Below are 24,677 nucleotides of genomic sequence, written 5' to 3' on the forward strand. Positions count from 1 at the left end.
CACTTCATCTTTGGACTGTAACACACGGGAGGCTAGCGTCATGAAAACGTGATTAAAACGTGATAAGAGCGCAATTGATGGGAAGATTATCACACCCTGTGCACTTCTCTCATTCATGTCCTGTGCATAAAATGTAATTGATGCATCTTTGGGTAATAATGGAAACTCCCGTTATTACCCAAAGATGCATCCATTACAGGTAAAACACGGGACACGAACGGGAGAAGCGCATGGGATGTGATAACACCCAATCGTGCTATTACCACATTTTAATCATGTTTTCATGACACTTGCCTCCTCTGTGTGATAGCATCATTTGTCTTCAGCTTATTTCAATTGCTGCAAACTTAATTCAACTGCGACAAAGTGATTTTGCTTGGTCACATAGTGTACTATTTTCATCTATAAAATGTTGGAAGGTTTGTTTGTCAACCAGAAGGTAATCTTTTCAAATTCTCCCCCAAAACAGAACCAAACCAAACCAAACCTAACCAAATCTCTTTTCCCAAGTCCCAGTACGGGTGTCTTTCAAAAGAATGTACTTTTCATTTCATTTCAAATCATCTGTTCTTAAGAAAAAATTGAAAACCTATTGGTCAGCCTTTCCATAACCCGGTACCCTCTAGGTATGGGTTTTGTTTCAGTGGAGCAGACAACCATGCTGGTTGGAAATTTTGGTAGACCAAAGAAGTAGCTTTTCCAAGCGTTGATACATGTCAGGGGTATATTTTCCTTTGCTTAAAGGAAAGATAGAAGGGTGCATGCTACAACTGAGGTATTTGAAAAAGTAACCGCAGCAAATGTTCTTTACATATTATGCTTTTGTTCAGTCTTCTCTTCCTAAGATTTTTTTTATCCTGCCCTACTAAAATTCATTTCCCCACTCTCCCACCCTGCATTTTGTGCAATTTACTCTCTGACTCCTTGACCCCACTGGCAGATTAACCCTGGTCCCACCCTTTTGTTTTCCATTCTTATTGCAATCCCTGCCAAAAAGAAAACGCACACGCACACATTTTTCCAACTTGAATCTTAGAAGCCAGGGTATGTATGCAAATATCCTTTAATAATTTGCTCGGAGCAGCAAAACATTTCCTTGGCACACCAAAGGCACACGTGACAACTTAAAAAGTTAGTGCTCTATCGATTAAAAACTGACTACAGGATCTACTCAAAAAAGAGAATGAGAAGATAGATGGACTGCAAGTGAGCGAGGGATTGTTGCACATCTGAACACTCTTCTTAGAGGCAGCTTCTTTTTTTTATAAGGAGAGGTCTGCAAAAATGAGTTGAGAGCCATATGTGACCTACTGGCGACATTTCACCTATTCTTGACACATACTCTCCAGCTGTCCTGATTTGACAAAGGTAGTTAGGATTAAGAGAGGTGTCATCCCACTTTTTTCAGAGGCTTTTAAAATGTCCCAATTTCTCTTAGATGTGAAGTAGTAACCTTGACTTCAAATCTACTAATGTTCAAAGTTTATGTTTTTTTATCTCTTTGCTTGATTGTTGTTGTTGTTTTTTAAAAAAACCATACCATGATACCTTGTTTCAGGAATATGTAGAAGCACCATGGTGTATTGGTTTTAGCATTGGACTGTGATCTCCAACCAGGGTTTCATTCCCTGCATGAGCACAAAAACCTAATGGATGACCTTGGGCAAGTCACACTCTCTCAGCCTCAGAGGATAGCAATGGCAAACCCTCTATGAAGAAACCTATCAAGAAAACCCTATGATAGGTTCCCTTTAGAGTTACCATAAATCAAAAATGTCTTGGAGTCACTCAATAACAGCAAGTGTGTGTGTGTGTGTGTAAGTAATACACACACAGATACATACATGCACACGCACTGTATATGTATATATAGCACAAAAAGACACACAACAGATGCTTTCCCTACAAATCAAGAATGTGGACAACATGTCAGACAAACTTGAGAGAGAGCAGGAAGCTGGTGTTGTTTCTGCTCTGCTGGCCAGCTAAGAAATAGTTAAGTATGTTCTTTACGTTGAAATAGTTAACAGTCATCAGATGTGGTTGAACAGAGCAAGGGGGAGGTTCATATTTCTCTGTGCATTTATTTCTTTTTTGAGCCTCTCTAGAGACCTCTGAAAGACTAGTCCACAGCAACATATGAAATCTTTCTGAGAAGCAACACATTTCCCACCTCTCACTTTTTTTTCCAAATGAAAAAGTCTTTAAGAAGGCCAGCAAAAACAAAAAGGGCGTTGAAAGAGTGTGCGGTAAGATCCTGAATCCCATTTGTTACACCAACCCATGAATACAAAGTTTGTCTTAAAGGCTTACCTTGCTGGAGCATCAGTCTGTCGTTTAAAACAGTAGTGAAAATTGTGACACTGAGGAATACACAAGAGAAACACACACCCCTCCCCACACTTCACAAGTGGATTGTAAGACAGAGGATGAGAAAGTTCATTTGTGTGGACTTCCAATTTGCAATATCTCCAGCTAGCATGGGAATATCATTTATTTGTTTATTTATTTATTGGATTTACTTCTTGCCTTTCCCCCCAAATGGGATTCAAGGTGGCTACAACTATGCATGATTTGGTATGTGCAAAGATACCTCATGAAAAGTGAATTTTCCTGGAGCCCTTTCATACTACGCAATTATAGTTCTATGATTCCACTTTAACTGCCTCAGCAACATCCTATGGAATCCTGGGATTTGCAGTTTAGAAGAGATATTTAGAATTTTCAGCCAGAGAGCTGTAGTGCCCCCTCCCCCCCAAGTGACAAATTGCAAGAATCCATAGGATGCAGCCATAGCAATTAATGTGGAATCATACTGTTGTAACTGTGTAATGTGAAATAAATTTTGGTTCCCCCCTCCTTTCCATGAAGCAAGCCCACTTTCTTTCTCTTGTCTTCTTTGCTGTGATTTTGATGGAAGTACTAGATAATAAGAAAATTAAAATAGTTAAAGATTTCCCATACTTTGGGTCAAATATTGATCCAAAGAGAGACTGCAGTCAAGAGATAATAAGACCAGGAATGGGAAGAGCAGCAATGGAAGAACTAGACAAATGTGAAGACATACTATTGAACACTAAAGTTAGAACGGTCCAAGCCGTTATATTCGTCATCACCATGTACAGATGTGAGAGCTGGACAGAGGAAAACCAACAGAAGGAAAATCAATTCATTTGAGATGTGGTGCTGGAGAAGATTGCTAAAGATACCATGGACAGCCAAAAAGACAAACAAATGGCTGCTTGAACAGATTAAACCAGCACTCTCTCTAAAAGACAAGATGACAAAACTGAGGCTGTCATAATTTGGCCACATCATGAGAAATGTAGAAAAGACAATAATACTAGGAAAGGTAGAGGGAAGAAGAAAGAGAGGAGAACCACATGCCAGATGGATAGATTCAATCAGGGAGGTCACGGGCCTGAATCTACAGGACCTGAGCAGAGAGGTAGAGGATAAGGGTTTTTGGAGATGTCTCTTCCACAGGGTCACCATGATTGGGGCTGACTCCAGGGCAGTTAACAACAACAAACTCAAGTGCTGAGTGTGTCCTCTAATTTGCCTATCTCTATCCACAGTGCATTGGGTGAGCTCGGTCTTGTTAATTTTAATCACTTGCAAATTTATTCAACACAGTGTTTGAATCTTTTTAAAAATCATGCAAATAAGGTGCAGTCTTATGTTCTAGATATGGAAGAGAATTTGAAGAGAGTGGGAGATATACTGGCACAACATCAAGGATCTGTTGATGTAATTGACTCAATACATCGTGGGTCAATTTTTCAAGAGGTGACAAACTGCTCCCAAGTAGGAGTAGAGTAGACATTATCAGCTAATCTGAAGCTGATCTTCAGAGAATGCTGGCATGGACGTGAGTGGGATATACCCCACTCACTTCCATGCCAGCATTCTCTGAAAATGCCAGCCACAGATGCTGGTGAAACATCAGAAACAAACTCTTCTAGAACATGGACACATAGCTCACAAAACCCACAAAAAACTATGGATGCCGGCCATGAAAGCCTTCGACTTTGAATCAATTGCTCTATGTACTAGTCTCTGGAGCAATAGAAAACAAGCTTGCTTCATCCTTAATATGACATCCTTTCAAATATTTATACATGGCTATCATGTCATCCCAATCTTCTCTTCCCCAGGCTAAGCATACCCAATTCTCACAGCTGCTCCTCATAGGACATGGTTTCCAAATCATTCACCATTTTGGTTGCCCTCCTCTGGACATGCTCCAGCTTGTCACTTGTGAAATGTGAATTGTGGTGCCTCAATATTGACTGGACACTGTATTCCAGGTGAGGAAACAGTCTTCTGTTTCTGACCAAAACAGAATAGAATGGTACTATTACTTCCCTCAGTCTAGACACTATACTCCTATTATTGCAGCCTAGGATCATACTGGCCTTTTAGCTGTTGTATCACACTGCTGACTTAGTATGTTCATCTTGTGGTCTACTAAGACTTCCAGATCCCTTTCACATGTATTGTTGTCAAGCCAGGTGTCACTCATCGTATATCTGAGCCATTAATACCTATGTTTAGTACCTTGCATTTCTCCTTATTGAAATTCATTTATTATTCTTGTCCTGACCTGACCTTTGGGGTATTAACTAACCCTCCTAATTTGATGTAATCTACAGATTTGATGAGCACACCCTCTATTCCATCATCCAAGTGACCGATAAAGATGGTGAAATGCACTGGGCCCAGCACAGAACTCTGTGACACTCAGCTAGTCACTTCCCTCCCTCCCTCCCAGCTTGCCTTCCCAACTGAAGGAAGGTGAGAGAGAAGCTAACCTGGACTACTGAGACCTCCAATTTTGTTCGAAGGGCACGAGGCTTTGAAGAGAGAGAAGCCGGCAAGACATCTCCATGGACCAGATTTAGAACCCCAATGAGCCAAATTAGGCTCATACACTAATCCATAGCAGCTAAGTATTTTCTTCTCTTATACAGTTTGATCACAGCTTGATAGAGTTGCCTTTCTGGACAAAAACTATTAGAATCTGCCATGCTGGCTAACATATTCTGCGAGTTACAATGCAAAAAAGGTAACTCTTCAAAGCTCTGTGTCTGATGGTAAAACTAACCCTGAATTCACTAGGGCTTAGTCCCATCTCTGTATGTGTCGGATCACAGCCATAAACACCATGAAACCACTCAAGAACCATTCTCCTTCCCCCTCTCTGTGACATGAGGGAGCTGCTCAGCAATTACCCGTGCCTTTCCTACACCCTGACAGAATGCAAGCTGCTGCTCTGAGTAAGACTGTCATGTTCTAGTTCCCTAGATTCTCATATGATGATTTGCATAATATCCAAATACCAGTGAAGTATGTATTTGCAAGTGTTGTATCTGCAAATATATATATATGTATATTTTAATATACTTTACCCTTTTAGAATCATTTTTATTATATATTTCCCAGATTGGTTTTATTGTATGCTGCATTTCCCAGATTGCATTTCCCAGACTGGTTTTATTGTATTTCTGAGATTGGTTTTGCATTTCCCAGATTGGTTTTATTGTATACTGCCCTGAAATGTGATAGAGGGCAGGATGTTGTTGTTGTTGTTGTGTGTCTTCAAGTCATTTCTGACTTATGGCGACTCTAAGGAATTTGCTTATCGTGGGTTTTTCTTGGCAAGGTTTGTTCAGAGGAAGTTTGCCATTGTCATCCTCTGAGACTGAGAGAGTGTGACTTGCCCAAGGTCACCTAATGGGTTTTCATGGCAGAGCCAGGATTCCAACACTGGTCCACATGTCCAAAAGTGCAAGAGACACTTGATGTTTCTACCAAACAAAAGATGGTGGCTGGCATCCTGCTGACCAGTTACAAATGTGAAAGCTAGACTTACACATTCATAACTGTTCGATGTTCATGTTAATGCGACCCTAGACTATCTTAACAGATATCAGCCACACCAAGTGATGGGGGTCTGTTCTGCTGGCAACTGGAGCACAACAGGATTTGGTTTCCAGCCCCCTTCCTCCAGCATGCTGCAATACAATAATCACAAGTAGAGCTGCTATCACAACTCTGTGTCTCACCAGAGATTGCTGGAAGGAAGGGGCTGGAAACCAAGTCCTGTTGCACTCCAGTCACCAGCAGAACAGACCCCCATCACTTGACGTGGCTGATACTGCTTCACACAGATTGCCAGCAAAACAGAACTCTGTTGCTTACTGAGTCTGTTAGTTGTTAAGTTAGGTTTCGGAGTCAAGTTAAGAGATGATATGTAGATACGTATTTGTAACTATGGAGCTTATCACTCAGCATTTTAAACCGGCTCCAGCCTCCTGGATTGGAGACAGGATGCGGGATGGAGGCGGGCATTATCACACATTAAATCACCGCTGAATCATCTGCTGCCATCAGTCTGGGTCCAAGCCACACTCAGCCAGCACTTTTTAAAAGTTGGAAAGCTTTCCAGCTTCTAAAAGGTTCTGGCGGAGTGCGGCTCAGACCCGGCTTGGACCCAGGCTGATGGTGGCCGGTGGTTTGGCAGTGATTTAGTGTGCAATAATCCCTGCCTCCATCCCATGTCCCAGGCCGAGCTTGGGAGACTGGAGCCAGTTTAAAATGCTGAGCAATAAACTCCTTAGTCTGTAGCCACAGTCTGCACTGGCCAGGATGCTCCAGGAGCAGATGGAGTATCCTGGCCCCAGTGGCCCCACAGCTGCCCTGATCTCCCGTTACCTGTCCCTCTGCTCCTGTGCTGTGGTGGTGGTCTGCATAGGCATCCCACTGAGCTGCTCAGCATGTCTGCTGCCACCATGGGTCATTCGTTTCTGAGGTATGAATGAGGCAACCAAGGATGATCACATGGTTGGGCACCTTGTTCTGACTTTAGAATAAGTGATCTGCAGTGGATGCACTGCATGGCTTAGTAAGGCACACAAACAGACAGCATCTGTGGTGTGAGAATAGAGTGCTCTCTTCCTGGAAGGTTTGGATTAACAGATAACTTTAAAAAAAATGTTTTAAAGCTGTTAAACCCTGGTTCTGGTGCAGAACATGCAGAATGTAATCCGGACCATTTGCACCAGAATTGGGCTTTGAGGTGTGCATTGTCCAAATCGGAATATGCCAGAATGGTGGCTGGGGTGGGGGACAGGCCTTTTGGCCCATGCAGACAAGGTCAGTGATGAAGCATTTCAGACAGGATTAGTAACTAACTGCAGCATTAGCTTTGTTTATTTTCCAAAACAGAACCACACATACAAATGTGTGCTGAACATTTTTGCTAAACTTTCACAGACAAGAAAGTCACACCAGTCTTACTTTCCTCATGGTGATGATGGAAAATGTCCTGCAACAGTCATTGATGTTTATTCAGAAGGCCTGATATGGCTGATTTATTACATGATGGCAAATAATTAGAGACTAACAGTCATACCTGTGCATAAAGGCAGTCTTATGCTGTCCTTGTAGGAGTGTTATTCTGAGCTGATCAAAAAGTGTATCTAAACCTGAGCTAAGAAAAGTTACTCTTCTGAATGACAACTTCCAGAATTCCCCAGCCAACATGGTCACTGCTCAACTTTGCTCTCTTCTTGCCTTATCTCTATTGTGTCCATGAACAAAAGAGTTTCCTTTAGAAACAGCTGCACAATATATTACTAGATCAAAAATGGCATTACTTTCAAGCCAAGGCTGCAACTCTATGGTCCCTAGGATAATAGATTTTAATCTTAATATTTCCTGGGGTCAGAACTGGGACTCCATAGGACAGACTAAGCCCTTCTGTCAGGAATTCTCCAAAGTACAGTCTGATACTATACCCAGGAGGCCTGCCCAGATTGGAGCCTGCCCCAGTCCCAATATGAAAAGGCGGGCACCTCTACTGTCCTTGATATTCTGTTTTCCTTTCACCTTTACATTGCTGAGTGCATCATAGGCCCAATCCAAACTGGCGCTATGCACTGGCCTGATCATGTACTAGGGTTGCTCAGGAGCGGAGCATCTGCATGCCCTGCAACCCTAGTACGGGGCAGCGGCGTCATCATGGCGGCCTCACATCTACACAAGGGCTGCCATGATTATGCCACACATGCACTGCATCCAAACGCTTATGGTGACCTGAGCGTGGTGTGGGAAGGAGGTCCGAAACCACAGCAGCAAACCAGTAACTGTTGGAGGAGATAGCATAGGATTGCAAAGAAGGATATTTTAAGGCAATAATCAGCTTAGTTGGAACTCCAACTAAACAGGATGGACTGCTAGCAAGCAATAATGCAATCCAGGAAAGGCCGACTCACCAACCGTCAACATCATGTGACATGCGTGGTGCAAGGACACTGTAATTCCATGCAAGACAGGCTGCCTCTTTCTCTGCATGAATTGCATCAGAAAGGCATGTCATGTAAGCATGGGCTCTGACAGTATCTGCTTTTCAGAAATGAAAAGCCTGACTCACCCTGCTTCCTAAAATAAGTGCAGTAGGTGACCTGATGGGAGGGGGTGTCATCCCTAATAAGGGATTCACCATCCAACTGGAGGCCCAGCTGCCTATGGATCATGTTTCTTTCTCTCCAGGATGCTGAGGCTGCTAAGGAAATGGGATCCCCCTTGGAAGAGTCCTTCCCCCGCAACTGTCTTTGGGAATAATTAGGCAGGGTTAGCATCTCAGCAATGCCAAGATGATAAACCAGGCAGTGCTGCCAGTGAGGGCAGAAGGGCAAGGATTCATCTGGGCTGCCTTGCTCTAGTCACATAGATGGGGGTAATGAAATATAATCATGACCTCTTTCTCTATAAATTGGACTCCCAAAACTTCAGAAGCAATCACCTTCCACATTTCCTGTATATTGTCTCTTTCTGTATTGTGGCTCAGATGGAAAAGGTCTCTGGGACTCAGTGCATCTACGCTGTAAAAATAATGCAGTTTGACACCACTTTAACTGCCATGGCTCCAACTTACAGAATCCTGGAATTTGTAGTTTTGTGAGGCCCCCACCCTCTTTGGCAGAGAAGGCTAAAGATCTTGTGTGTGGGTATGTGTTTGTGTGTGTTGTATACCTTCAAGTCATTTCCGACTTATGGCAACCTTAAGGTAAAGCTGTCATGGGGTTATCTCTACCAGATCTGTTCAGAAGAAGTTTGCTATTGCCTTCCCTTGAGGCCGAGAGCATGTGATTTTCCCAAGGTCTGCCACTGTAGTTTGCTGCCACACTGCAAAAATAAAGCGGTTTGACATCACTTTAACAGTCATGGCTCCTTCGTATGGAATCCTGGGATTTGTAGTTTGTTTTGGCACCAGAGCTCTCTGACTGAGAAGGCTAAATATCTCACAAAAGTACAAACCCCAGAATTTAATAAGATTGAACCATGACAGTTAAAGTAGTGATCCATCCAATGTAAATGTATATTTACAAACTGTATTTTCCCACAAAACACATATTATCAAATACATTTCCTCTCAAAACTTAAATGTAGTTTTATAAAGATTTAGAGCAGAGGATTGCATCAACATTCAGGAAGTATAATGCTAAAGGGAGAACTAGTTTACAATCTGTCCATCTGGCTGGGAAGAGCAGATCAAATCAGTTTATACCAGAATGCAAAAATATCCCTTTCCTCAAGCATCTGTCCCTACATCAGACTAAAATAAAATAAAATAAAATCCTATCCATGTATGATTACACAACTGAAAATTTTCTAGTTTTTAAAAAAAAAGTTAGGCCAATAACTCAGTCAGCATTATTTGTGTTACGTGGCACCAAGGAAATTCCTTTGCACAAGGGCTGGATTATTGCCAGTCTATCATATCACTGGCAGTAGCTCTTGTGGGCCTCTGATAGAAGTTTTTCTTGTTACCTAGGAAAAAATACCTTTTTTGGACTACCGTTTCCCAGCCAGTGTGGCCAGCAGAAAATCTGTCCATGTTTTGGACCAAGCTGGGCAGTTGCATTCTCCCTTTCCCACTTTCCCTGGTAGGCCAGATTCACTCCTCTGTATGTGTGAAAATATATATTTTTCAGCTGTATAATGGCTAGAGGCAGACTGGGGCTGCTGCTTCTCCATTCTTGCCCTGGAGATCCCTTTTCCATGTGTTCTGCCACTGATAAACTGTAATGTGTGAATTGCTATTCTTGCGTACCTTCAGGTCGTCTCCGACTTATGGTGATCCTACCACAAATCTATCATTGGGTTTTCTTGGTAAGATTTGTTCAGTGGCAGTTTGCCATTGCCTTCTCCTGAGGCTTACAGGCAAAAAGCCTCTGGAGCTGTACCTGTAAAGGTTGGGGAGGAGGTTTTGAACATCCAAACTTACATAGTTCCTGTCCCAGTGTGTCTGTGTGTGTGTGTGTGTGTGTGTGTGTGTGTGTATTCCCATGAAGTTCCAGGATCAATAGGGCAGAGAGTGTTTTTAACAAAATCCCAGGAGATCCAAATACTGGTAGGTAGCCAGCATGGCATAGTGGTTTGAATGTTGGACTATGACTTTAGAGACTAGGGTTCAATTCTCAGCTTGGCCATGAAACTTTCTGGGTGACCTTGAGCAAGTCATATGTTCCCAGCTTCAGGGGAAAGCAATGGCAATGCTCCTCTGAACAAATCTTGCCAAGAAAACCCCATGATACGTCATCATAAGTCGGAAATGATTTGAAGGCACACAACATACACACATCTTTCCATGTCTGGTTCCATTGCCTTTGTCCCTCTTGCACCTTTGGGTGTCCCACTGCTGATGTATTGCATGGGGGAGGATGGGGAGGGAAGGAAATCTCACCTAGACCACCATTCACCACCTCTTCAGCCGGACACCCCTTCCCAAATACTTATAGGATGACTGGATGTGGGAGTGGGAATAACCACTGTGAGGTATGCAGCATAGGAACAGAATATCCTGATATTTGATGGGCTTATTAGCCATCTGGTGGGGCCCTGTAAGACCTAGTTGGCTAACCCCAGACTTACATTGTGACGTGTGCCAGAAATCGGCATTTTGCCTGCATGCAAAGTATCTGTGACTTTCCAAGTAATTAAATTCATGTATCCCAGATCCTATCTGATCTTGGCAGTTAAGCAGGGTCAACACTGGTTAATACTTGGATGGGAGAACACCAGTAAATACAATGGAGCCTCTTCTTACACGGGGGATCCGTTCTGGACCCACCCACCCCGCGTAAGGCAAATTCCGCGTAAGCACAAGCCCCATTCAATAGAATGGGGCTTGTGCTCGCGGCAGTGTGCTTGGTGCCCTGGGGTAAGTCCTCAAAGCCTTAGAGGAAGGCAATGGCAAATCTACTCTGAATGAAGCATGTTGAGAAAACCCTATGATAGGGTTGTCATAAGTTGCAGCCAACATGAAGCTACATAACAACAACACAGATAAGAGTAGGGTTCAACACTGTATGCAGTAGGCAGGCATGTCTCTGTGTGAAATGGGTCTCCGTCCTGACAGAAAAGGTCTGGCATCTGTCTTTGTGAACTGCCTGGGATTTGGTTACCAGTATGTTTTTTTTACTAGACATTAAGCTAAGAGCTTCTGAAGCAATTGTTTAAAAAGAATGATGAGGAGTCAAGATTTTCTAAATACTTCTTAGTCAGCTCTGAGATGACTCACACAGAAGTCTGTGAATTTGCTCGTAAGTGGCAGGCACTTGTGAAGCAACTCAAGCAAAAAAAGTGTAGTAAGAATTTAAAACTAGGTGGGAAACGCACTCAGCTATAGAAGGGTTGTCCTGTGTGACATTTGTCATGTATTCACAATGGGACATTAAGACTGCTCTACTATCTGGAGGCAATTCTGCCAGGCTCAGTTCAATGGCTTTTATATCCTTTTAAAACTGATTGGTTAATATTATTTTCTGCATTTGTTTCTGATGAATGGCTAGACCCAAAGTGGGGAAACTGTGACCTTTCAGGTGGTGTGGGACTCAAACTCCCATTAGCCCCAGCCAGCAGGGTCAGCAGTCAGGGATGACAGAAGTTGTCATAGTCCTTCAACATCTGGGGAAGCAGTTTCCCTACTCTGTGGTAGTTGGACTTTCAAAATGCTTTTGCCAAATAACAATAATAACAATAATATTGGCCAGAATCCTCTGTTGTGGTGTATGTTAGGTATTTTTATGCACACTTAGCTACATAGTAGAGGCACCAGGAAACCATGCTCCATGCACCTGAGGAAGTAGATCAAGTCTACAAAAGCTTATGCTACAACAGTTAGTCTCAAAGGTGTTACAAAATCCCTTTGCATACTGATACGTATTCCATCCAGATTAACACAACTATATCTCTGAATTCTAAGAAACCCTGCTAGCAAATTACAAAGATAGGGAACAGGTCACCGGCAAGAGTATCCTGATGTGCATCAGCACTTCTTAGCCAGTGTCTTGATGCACAAAGGGACCAATGCGGGATCCCAATGAAGAGCAATCACTTTGTGGGCTTCCCTACATAGTAATGTAAAGTAAAAGCAGCACATTACTGGATACAGAAATTACGGAACTGTATCTAATTCCCACAAAGATGTGAGCCCCCATCAGAAATCCAGCAATCATTAATAAAGAACAGTGATCTACATCAAAAAATCCGTATGAGGGCAAGACTTTTACTAGGTCATTCTGAAAGCACACTATTTTGTGAAATCTAAATTGGCCTAATAACCATATTACCTTAAAAATGCTTTTGGAAATTTCTCTCATTAGGATTCCTGAGCAAACACAGCAGTCATGGGTTAACAGGTAAGGTCATGTCATGGGTCAGTAACTGGTTAAAGCCTGGAAACAGAGCAGGGGGGAATTGGCATTTATCACAATAGATGGATGTAAACAGCGGGGGTGCTCCAAGAATCTTTACTAACATCAGTATTCCCCCTTGTAAATTAGGGGTGAACAATGAAGTGACCATGTTTGCTGATAACATCAAATTATTTAGGGTGGCTAAGATTTTTAAAAATGAAAATAAAGTGAAGAACTGAAGAAAAAAATCTCTCCAAATTGGGGGGATAGTTATTTTAAAATGCCAGCCAGAATCCAGGGTAAGCAAATGTAAAGTGGAGTAAAAGGTACAAAGAATCCTAGCCTCATGTCTCTGACTATTGTTTATGAAAGAAGTATAGAAAACTTGGAGTGATAGAACTGAGTGTCTTAGAAGAAGAAATAGCTGACTGGCTAGCTGGAACTCTGAACTCCAAAGTGAAGTTTTTTGTTTTTGGTCTCTTGGGCCGTGTCCACACTGACAGGAAAACCCAGCTTACCATTGGGTTTCCGGATCTCCAGGAAGGACACGCAGTCTGCACATTCAGCACCCACAATGGGCCAACACTGGCAGCAATGTCCATACAGGTGCGAATGTATACTTGTGTGATGAATTTGCATCAGTATTCTATACTGATGAAATTGTTGTGCTAATGCATGCTTGTGTGGTCAGTTTGCATGCCTGCAAATTAGATGCTCCGGGTGGGAAGAGATCAGCAGTTGTTCACACGCCTACTGATGCTCCTCCCTTCTCCCTGCATCATAGTGTGCAGTTTCTGGAGTAAAAGGGGACTCTTTTTTACTTCAGAGAATTTGCCCTGGAGCAAAGATTGGGCCCATGTCCCATCAATCTTAGCCCTGTGTGTCATCTACACAGATCAGTGTGGGAACATTTCTTTTTCTCTGTGCAGACATCACCGTAGTGGTTTCCATGGTTGTGAGTTCTGACTTGTGCTTTAAAAGGACTGTTTGAGATGCAGAACTCTAAACAGTTTCAGCACCTTGATTAGCTCCTTTAAAGTCTGGACTAAATCTCAGTGCAAATTTTCTGCCCTCTTGGCACAGAACCCACCGGCTATCTCGTTTTACACAATCTAAGCTGATCTTGGCTATAGGCCCAAAAGCAGAACACAAATACTGTAATTGCAAAATATGCACATTTAAAAATGACTGGCTTCCTTAGAACAATTCCCTACAAGTGTTGCCTTAAATTCCTGGGTTAGGTTTTTTAAAAATTTTTTACAACAACTCCCAATCTTCCAGCCATTATCCTGAAATCTTTAACTAAATGAAGAACATTGAGAACATTGGCATCTTAAAAGAAAAAGAAAAAAAACACCCAAGTGTGTGTGTGTGTGGAGGGGGAACAGAACCAGCCGTGGGGGTGTGTTTGCATTACATGAAAAGTAAATCAGGCCAGGCACCACACCATCAGCTCAGCCTATTTTGAGTCAAGAGGGATGGGAGCCACTCCTAAGGAGAGGGCAAACAAACCATTATGAGGAAATTAGTCACTTGGAACGTCTCAACAGGTGAGGAATGAATGCATCCATTCACGTGAGCCCTTCCCTTGCAACTCTCCCAGGAAGGGTGTTTGTGATACCAGTCAGGGCACAATCCTGGCCATGACAGCAGAACAACACACACCAAGACCTGGAGTCATTACACAGACCTTTGTCTTCTGGTTGTTTTGTGCTGTTGTTTGTTCGTTTGTGTAATCCATGGAAGAGGAGGCAGTGGAGTACATGCCTTGAAGGCATAAGGCCTGCATTTCAATCATCAACAACAACTTTTTCCAACTATGAGACTTCCAGTTGCTGTTGGACTATAATTCCCATCATCCTTAGTCAGCATGGCTAATGGTGAGTCATGGTGGGAGTCGAATATATTGAACCCAAGAATTGGAGAGGCTGAATTAATGGATCCCAGATCTGGTGAGGTTAGGAAAAGCTACAGAGATCTGTGATTGTGTCTCCAGTCAGCTGTCTTTCCTGTGCTGTTTCCCCAGTTTAAACAGTGCCTTTCCTCAAGCATGGGTCAACATAATGTAATGGTTTTGGCATTGGACTTGGACACTGGCAGACCAGGGTTTGATTTCCAGCTCAGCCATGGAAACCCACTGGGTGACCTTTGGCAAGTCACACTGTCTCTGCCTTAGAGGATGGTAATGGCAAACTTCCTCTGAAGAAACTTGCCAAGAAAACCCTATGATTGGTTTGCCTTAGGGTCGTCATAAGTCAGAAATGATCTGAAAGCACCCCAGAGCAAGAACAACTTTCTCAAACTAGTAGTTGCTCCTTATACAGAGATATGTTACATATCTGTTTCTCTAAAGTGAAAAGTTTTGGTTTGTTCTGTGATAAGCATGGAAAAGTTTCTTTTTTGGACTATAGTTCCCAGAATCTCCCAACCAGTGTTAAAACAAGCAGGAAATACTTGTTTTAGTGTCTACCCCTCTTCCCCATTTTTGCAACAAAACATTAAAGCTATTTGAAAAAAGCATTTGCTGCTAGCTTCCATGGCTTTTCATGGTTCACCAGTGAAGTTCAGCAAGACAGTTTTCAGGAGAACATTTTGGCGCGCAGCTTGTTTACCATGTGTTGCCAATCCCTGACTTGTGGCTTTAAAGATCAACATCAGCACTTTGGTCCCAAGACCTGGATAACTGCTGTCTTTTAAAATAGACCATCCTAGACTAGATGGAATAACAAGCTGCCTCCATATGTAATTGCTATATCATTTACAAACAATACAGAGTTACTTTTCTGCATTCCCAGAGAAGCCAGCCTACAACAAGGTATTTTGGAACAATATGACTCTGCCAAGCCCTGCCTACATCTGGTTGTTTCTAATATCCACCTTCCTTTGTTTTCCTCACATTTTCCAAGCTTCAACACAATTGTTCAAGCGCAGACCTGCAGCTGCATAAACATTTAAATAATGTTGGATTTGGAGGTTGCTTTTAGATTTGCTCTTAAATATCTTTTGTTATGATACCACTTCAAGTAAATTCCATATTATGGCTATCCTATCACAGTATTTTCTTAGCAAGATGCTTTCACAAGGTGTTTGCGATTGCCCTCTTAGGTTGAGAGAGGGTTACTTCATCAACTTAATTTCCATGGCCAAGCAAGAATTCAGACTCTAGTCTTCCAGAGTCCTGGCCCAGCACTGAAACAACTACACCACACTGACACTCTAAACATCTTAGAAATTGTTAAAACACATTTAGTAAAGATGTGGGATTGAATAAGAGTGGGACCTTGTAGTGGTCCAAGTAACACTAGGTTGATCTGTGGACTTTAGTATGGGATTTGGAGTGCATGTCTATGCCGTGGTGAAACATGTCATCTGCTGACTTCTGTAGTCCACACAAGTGCAAGGCTGACAATCTTTCTCTGATAATTTGGCTAATCTTTGTTGTTTTTGTGGTGCCTTCAAGTTGTTTCCAATTTATGGCAACTCTAAGGCAAACCTATCACAGAATTTTTGTAGCAAGATGTGTTTGCCATGGTCATCCTCTGAATCTGAGAGAGTGTGACTTGCCCAAGGTCACCCAGCCAGTTTCCCTGGATAAGCAGTAATTCAAACCCTAATCTCCAAGGTTTTGGTTCAACACTCAAACCACTACACCATAGTGGCTCTTGGCTACCCTAGAAGTGAATAAAATGTAAACAATTTCCCCATTCTCCCCTAAATCTTCACCTTTCAATGGAGTTGAGAGTAAACTATATAGGTGCAACTGTGGGTCACTGGTAAGGCTCTAACCACCATTGACAGTCACAATTTTGTTGGGCCATTCACTAATGGGGATAGTAATTTAGCACTAGACGAAATAGGTGCTTTTCTAGAAACTAAAGCAACATTTAGCACAAGAACAAGTGCAGCGCCACACTGATCAGGTCAAATGCTACAAAGATGCAGGAGGAGGTCCTTGGCACAATATGTACCCCAGCAACATCAAGCAGGCCTGTTCTGGAGCCCTAGAAAAATACTGCCAATCCATGTACCAGTGTTTCTCAGAGATGCTCCAGATCAGTGGTTCCCAAACTTTGGTTCTCCAGATGATTTGCACTTCAACTCCCAGAATTCCTGACTGTTGGCCAAGCTGCCTGTAGCTTCTGAAAATAAAATCCAAAACACCTGGAAGACTAAAGTTTAGGAAACATTTATTCAGATTTTGATGCATTTCCACTCCTCATAGTCCCTCAACACGTTCTCTGGGGCTTCTGGACATTGAAGTCCAACAATGTCTAGAGATCTCCTGCTGCTGAACAATCTGGCATAGATGAGTTTGAAGGATCAGAATTCTGAATTGGTATAAGGTGTCCTTGTGACTTTGAAGATTTCTAAACACACACACACACACACACAGATATGTAATATTATTGAATCTTCTTTTATTGAAATTGCCTGGTTGTTTGGATGCATTTTATGTCTTGACTTCTTTCAGACCAGATTGTAGCTGCTTCTTTCAATGTTGCTAAATGTTGTGCTGCAGCACATCACATATGCCAAGAATTAATTCTAGCTATTTGACAACCTTATAAAAATGATTTTAATATTATAACTCATTTTATTACCTGGCATGCTGTATTGTGCTATCCCATTTTAGAGCCTTTTATGTGGAATGCTGGTCACTGCCTGTAAGAATAAAGATTGATTATCACAGGGATTCTTCTTAATTAGTTGTAAATCTGCTTTATTACAACAACAAAGGGTCTTTGAAATTTTCTGGTAAGGTTTTATTGCTCTGAATAAACTGGAGATGTAACATGGTTGCTTGATAATATTTTTCTACATTTGGAAAGGATCAACCCTCAGCCCCCATAATATTGTTTAGTAAAGTGGTCTAATGCTAAATCTTGATTTTTTCCCTTTCCAGATAAGAACTTACATAATTGGATCCAAATCCAGAAAGGTCTTGTTTTCCGCTCCACCCGAATTTCAATATTAATACTTTTTTTAAAACTTACATTTGGATACTGGATAGTAATAATTATAAAAAAGCCCATTCATCTTAATAGTTGGTGTTTGTCCCATCTTAAAAAATGTGTAATGATGCACATTTTATTAACTCTGTCTAAATTTCTTGAAATAACGTATGATGGATGACTTAAAAAAAGAAGAAGAAAAAAGCAGCACACATTTCCAGGCTGTAATGGACAGCCCAAATCAAAGGTCCACTTCTGAATGGTGTATTGGCTACAATTGCATGATACTCCTATTATGAACTCATAAGCAAGAAAACTGTTCAGTAACCCACTGGTTTCTGTGAGTAATTGCTGATGCTGAGTAACTGATGAGCAGGCAGTGAAACACCTTGTTTTTTCCTCCACTGAAACTGGCAAATAGGCCATCTCTAACTTCTTTCTTTCTTTTATTTGTTCTGGAGATACAGCAGAATTCTCTAGCTGATAATTTGAAATATCCCTCTGTAAAATGCAAACCCCAGGATTGCAATAGGCAGTTAAAAAGAAATCATAGCACTGTAACTCTGTAGTGGGAAGGGACCCAAGTACGGTATTACCTTGTTCCCTCATATCGCTAGGGTTAGGGGCACAAGACCCCTGTGAATATGGAAAAAACCACAATTACAAAAACATCATGTTTTACCTGAGATGACAACTCTAGAATCTCTAGATCCTCCCCAGTGAACGCCAGGCCAACATCCAGCAGACACTGACCACAGAACTGCACTGAGGAGCTACAAATGCCTAGTAGAGTATTCTCTCTAGAATCTCTAGACTTTCAGTGCAACTTTGAATTAAAGTTCACCATAGAGTTGACACTGGAGAATTTAGCTATTCCTAGAGAACATATATAAAATCTGGGATAATCAATACGTGCAAATATCAAAGCCACAAATAGGAGAAGAGGGAGTGTCTTGCTGCTTCTCCTCTGGCCACTCTATGACACTAAGGATACTACACTGGCTTTAAAAAACTGCAATAGATGCGGGGGGGGGGACTGACTTTGGCCAGATTGAGAGTGGAAAGGGAAGAAATCAAGAAGACTATATTGCACGTCGCCAACTCTAACTTGTAGCTGCTGTGTCCCGGAAATGCAGTTAGGGCATCCTTTAATTAATGGGGAAACCCCATCAATGACCCCCAGTAGCACTAATTTTGGCAGTCATGTTGGTGTCAGTGTCTCCTTCTTCCTCTGTCTCCACTACCCCAAGCAGGTTATTCCCTTTAATTATTTTTTTCTATTGCTTTATTTTCTTTTAAACTAACTCAAAGTAGCAAGCTTCAGAATGGGTGAAAAGTTAAAATAAAAAAAATAAAATTAAAAATTAAAACCCAAAGGCTACTGGGGATATGCAGGGAAGTGGGGTTAAGGGGGAGTCAAGAAAAGAGTGAGATGGTGGCAGCAGCTTTAGTTGGGCGATTGTGAAGACCTGTGAGAAGGCTGCTCTGAAACGTTAGGTTGTTCCATTTTTAAAAACTGACATGATGCTATGAGAACAGGGAACTTGGGTTCAACTTCATTTTGTAGAAGCCTCCAAACTCAAACCTGCCATTTACTCTGCTCTTTCCTGTTTCGCTGTTTGACAAACACCACAGTTTGCTGTCTTCTGCTGATCTTGCTACTCTTAGAGATCAAAGAGATCACCCATTCCCCCCAGTTCATGAAGGATGGAGACATATTTTTGTTTTGCAAATGGATGTTAAATACTGAACTTTGAGAATCTCCACCAATAGCCAATGGCCAGAAGAAGAGGGGGAAAAGTAGGATTATGAATACACTTCACCCCCCCCTCCTGTAGGTTTTTTAACACTTTGCCTGATGAAGAAGCCCAGTGGAACTTTGAAAGCTTGCAACAGGTATTTGTTGCATTTTGGTTGTCCCAATAAAGTATCATGTGTTGGTGGATTTTTTGATGTTTACTGATTTGCTATAATGTGAACATGGCTACCCCTGGATATCAGCGAAAGCTTTGTTTGTTGCCGATCCATTATCCGCTGTCCCTAGAGGAATGCCTCTGTTATTTACATCTCAGTAAGTCTGATATCAGGACTTCTAAAGGAACCGTCAGATTAGAGCATATAATTCAGATGTATTAGGGTGCTGTGACAAACAACAAGGAGAGACCACTGGTGGCGCAGTGGTTAAATGCCTGTGCTGCCCACTACTCAAAACCACAAAGTTGCGAGTTCAAGACCACTAGCTTGACCAGCTTGCATCGTGTCTGAGGTCGCTAAAATGAGTACCCAAATGTTGGGGCAAATTACTTACAGTGTAAACCGCTAGACCTGTTAGCAGTATGAAGTTGTATAAATGAAGCTTGTTTGTTTGTTTACATGACAGCACTCCGCAAAAGGCATTTTAAGGGACTGAACCAGACAGCTTTCCCCACCACCCTCTGTTTAATCATGTCTGTCAAAGTGAGGAGATTCGTTCCTTAATGGTGAATCTGTCACAAACCTCAGGTCCACCATTGTTTGACGACAACTCCTATCATCCAAGCATGATGCTTGCTTAACTGAGGTGGTTGTAGTCACGTCTGGTTAGGGATGCTGCTTTGGCATCTTACCCAGAAGCTGCAGAGGCTTTGTGGCAGTCAACACACATTTCATGTCTGCCTTAGTTCCAGGAAGGTTGCATAATAACATTTTCCCTTAGACTAAAAAGCACACTCACTACCTTCAGTACCGCCACTGTTTCAGCCTACCGAAGAACTTCAAGTGAGACCACTTTGTGGGCTCTTCAAAAATATAGCCCCCAGGCTTTAGAATGTGCGGACGTAATGGTACGCTGAGGATATTTTCAAACAAGTGTCCACTTAAAGCTCTTTTAGCCAGCATATGTCAATTTGTTAATGCGTAACGTCAGAGGAAAAGCGAAGAGGATGCACTGAAAAACCAGCATAGGTCCTTTAGCCAACATGGGATTATTACAAATGCGGAAGTCAAAAATCTGGATTGGGCATCTCGCAGCAAAACAACAAGATTTTAAGCTGGAGTACGAATGCTTGCATGGCCGACATCCACAGGTATTTGTTGTGGGTTTTTCAGGCGATGCAGCCAGTGAAAAGAGTGTCTTCCTGATGTGTCAACCAGCGCTGTGGCGGGCATCTTGATAGCCAGCCACAGATGCTGTTGAACGTCAGGAAGAAACTCTTCTAGAAATGGCCAAAGCCCAAAAAACCACAAAAGCCAGCTGTATTTTTTTATTCTATACAGACAGTTTAATAGATTGAATCTCAATGGTTGTGTAACTTTTATCTTTTTATACGCTTTTGTTTCGAGCCACCTTGAGTCCACACTTGGAAAGATAAGGCGGAATAAAGAAAAATGATTGGAACTAAGGCACATTGTAAGGGATAGAGGTTGCTGCAACTAGGCTTCCCACCTTTTGGTTGTGGCCACTTGGGACTTTAAATCAAGGGGAAAATGAATGCTAACCAAAGTTAAGTCCAGGGTCATCAAAATAGTTCACATAATTCACAAAAGATGTTCAAACACGTCCATGCAATGGAAGGCAATACAAACACAATCATGAGACATCCAAAAAAGCTAATTGGAAAATATCAATTTAGAAATGCTTTTCCCTGCAAATTTGCAGTCATTTGCTTGCATTAGTATGGGCTTGGGATTACGTCCTCCTGTGCATGGTGCAAACAGGCTAATGCAAACGAAGAAGCCGAGGGTAAGTAATCATGTGAAGATTTCTTCACATTCAACGCTATTCGTTCGATGGATGCTGGGTTCGTCTGTGCATGGGAATAAACGTAATTTCTTGCATTTTCAGACGAACCCCGGTTTCTTCTTCTTTTGGATGTGATACATTCCTCCATTGAAAAAAGTCCTGAGAGGTGTTGAGGTAAAAAAGAATGGGGCCTAGACCTAAAATACTTGCAGGAACAGGAAATTCAGCAGTTCTAGGGCAAGCTACAGCCGGAGATTCCCTTTGGCTCAGCTAACTGACTAAAGGGGGCAGGGTTTTTCCCCATCAGCTACACACACCACTGTTGCAGCAATCACAAATTACAGCCATCCAATCTGTCCATCGTCTGTCTGCGTTATCCACTTCAATTGTTTTCCAGCTTATGTTAAAACAGTTTGCCATTGCCTGCTCTGAAGGGGAGTGTGATTAGCTAAGATACACAGTGTACTTTATGGCCGTTACAGACGGCAAAATAAGCTACTCATCTTTGGAGGCATCATTTAAATGATGCAGGAGTCCAAGAGTCCGAGGAGTCGCGCCAAAGCCACACTCCATTCAGAAGACACGGGAGTGCAGGCGTTGGCAGCTTCCGATTTAGGATGCAGGCAGCAGTTAACAATACCTCCAAAGAGACCTGAACGCTTTAATTTTGGCGGTCTGTAACAGGCCTAGTTGGTTTGGCACCAGATCTCTCTGACAGAGAAGGCTAAAGATCCACAAAACACAAAGGCAAAATTCCACAGCACGACCATGGCCGTTAAGTAGTGTAAATTGCTCAGTTCTGCGTGCGATGCAGCCCATGTCACTGAACCGCTGCTGTTGCTCATCTCTCTTCACCACACACTTCCCCCATCACACTCTGACATTACTCACATCCTTGGTGGTAGTGCAGAAAAACAACCAGTTGGGTGTCTAACTGTGCAACACACTTGATCAGTCAAGGGTGGACCTTGTTTTAAATGTCCAGGAACTAGGAATAGCTCTAAGCTATTGTTTGGTTGTGCTAGTTGTGTTAAGCGGTCAGTGAGATGGAAGCAGGTAGCTGCAGAACAGGTTTTCCAAATTAGTGTATAGCTGCAATATCTCTGGTAACAAGGGAAGGGATGGTGACAGCTAGCTTAATTTAAGGTTGTGCATGGCAGACAGTCTCAGGAATACCTGGGATTGTTTTACTCACTCTGAAATTAAAAGCCAGATTGCTGTCTTTCAACACAACTGCTACCGTTTATTGGCTGTAGATTTGAAAAGGTACAAAACTGGAGTTAAGGATCTGTAATCAGATAGAGATATCACCTTTACCATTTTGCTCCCTTTTAAATTTAAATTTAATTTAATTAAAATTAAAATTAAAATTTAATTTAAATTAAAATTTAATTTTACTCTTTTACTTTTAATTACTATGTGTAGTCAAGGGTATCTCAGGTGGAACAGCTCACCTGTTCGACTTCAGCCTGTCAGGTAGCTTTTCCATCAGTGGTAAACAAGGCTAATGTTATTAGATTGCAGCTCACTGGCTAAGACTGATGGGACTTGCAGACCAACCATATATTTAGGGCTGTACTTTGACCACCCTTGCTTTACAGCCAGAGCAATGACAGATAAATGTCCATCTAAATCAGGTTGCTGTCCCAGCCAAAAGCATTTACATCAGGGATGTGTAACCAGCCAGTGACTCAACTGCTGGATGGCATCCACCAAACTAGCAGGGAAAAGGTCATAAATGCACCATAAAGGTAGAAGTGGTGGGTTTCCTGAATTCCCACGCTATTTCATCAGTGTGTCACAAAGCTATTATTAATTATGCTTTTTTAAGACAGCGTGTCTTATTGAATACACATGTGAAAATGCCTATTAAAAAGGACAGCATGGGTTTAACTGTCTATTTCCTTCCTTTTAGTTTTGGATGCTGCAAACACAAGCTCTTCTTTTATAGGCCCATTTCCTTAACACAGAATAAATCTCCAGTGCAGGCTGTGCTGGGGATGTTTGCAACAGATAGGACTGGCATGATTTCTTTGTGCCAGGGTTAGGCTGTAGGGAGCTAAAGCACAAGGAGTCTCCAGTGGAGATAGGGCAACACCTGAATAGTACACTGGGGTAAATCTATAGGAGGGTTGGTGTAAAATCAGAGTCAGTTAGAGGCTGGTCTTTCAGCCAAAAAGTCCACTCACAGTAGAGTACACTAAAGATGCATGCCATAGTGGTGAACAGTCAGAGATGCTGATAGACTGAGGACTTTTCCTGCCTCGAGCCTTGGATAGAGGCAGGGATAACAACAACACTAACAACAACTTATCACACATTGTCGTGTCTGTCTAGTAGCTGGTCAGTAGTCCACCCATTGCTGGAGTGCTCCTTTTCATTGGTGTCAATCCCACCACACCATCCCCCAGTTACTCTGCTATTTCACTACTGATTCATGTGCAGTAAGTTTCTCATCTGTTTCTCATTCTTTCTGGTCAGGACTATATCATACCAGGTTCATAAGGTGCCACAATCCTGTTAGTCTAGCAAATGTACACAGTCTAGTGCAGCAGAAAACAAGCTTGCTCCTTCTTCCATACGACATCCTTTCAAATGGCTATCATGTCCCCTCTTAACCTTCTCCTCCCTAGGTTAAACACATCCAGCTCCCTAAGCCGCTCCTCATATGGCTTTATGGTTTCCAGACCTTTCACCATTGTGGCTGTCCTCCTCTGGACACACTCCAGCTTGTCCACATCCTTCTTTAATTGCAGAGCCCAGAACTGGACACAGCATTCCAAGTGAGGTCTAACCAAAGCAGAAAAACATTTATATCCTGCCTTATATCCAAAGTGCTCAGGGCAGTGTACAATAAAATAAGTTTAAAACAATAAATAATTGCAATAGTCTAAAATAATTTTAATATGTATATTAAATAATTTATCAAAAACAGACCAAATCGGTTAAAACAATTTGGACTAATATAACCATAAAACATGTGCAGCCTCAATAAAATCAATCAGGCTCCAAGTCTTTAATAAAAGAAGCCAAGTTTTGACATGGTGCCAAAATCATCCCAACATTTGCACCAACTGGGTTTGCACAGGGAGGGAATTCCACAACTGGAGTGCCACTAGAGAGAAGGCCATCTCCCATGTCCTTCCATAATATAATCCCCCTACTGATGGGACATAGAGGAGAGTCCCTCCAAGTTTGGTGCTTTCAGAAAGTTACATCTAATAAGAAGCTGTTAGAGGCATATACAGGTATAAGTTGCATTACATAGGGAGAGTACTTTTTTTTACTGGACATTGC

The 24,677-nt window shown here is 42.1% G+C and overlaps 1 long non-coding RNA gene across 1 annotated transcript in view; it reads right to left on the minus strand.

The window, feature by feature from the left end:
* Positions 1-22,892, minus strand: part of LOC121924754 — a 61,202-nt gene extending 38,310 nt beyond the window's left edge. Inside the window, exon 1 of the long non-coding RNA XR_006102709.1 lies at positions 22,835-22,892. This is a non-coding gene — a long non-coding RNA (uncharacterized LOC121924754). The remainder of the gene's footprint in view (positions 1-22,834) is intronic.
* Between the last annotated feature and the right edge of the window lie 1,785 nt (positions 22,893-24,677).

This window comes from Sceloporus undulatus, chromosome 3 (assembly GCF_019175285.1).
Source record: "Sceloporus undulatus isolate JIND9_A2432 ecotype Alabama chromosome 3, SceUnd_v1.1, whole genome shotgun sequence".
Lineage (NCBI taxonomy): Eukaryota > Metazoa > Chordata > Lepidosauria > Squamata > Phrynosomatidae > Sceloporus > Sceloporus undulatus.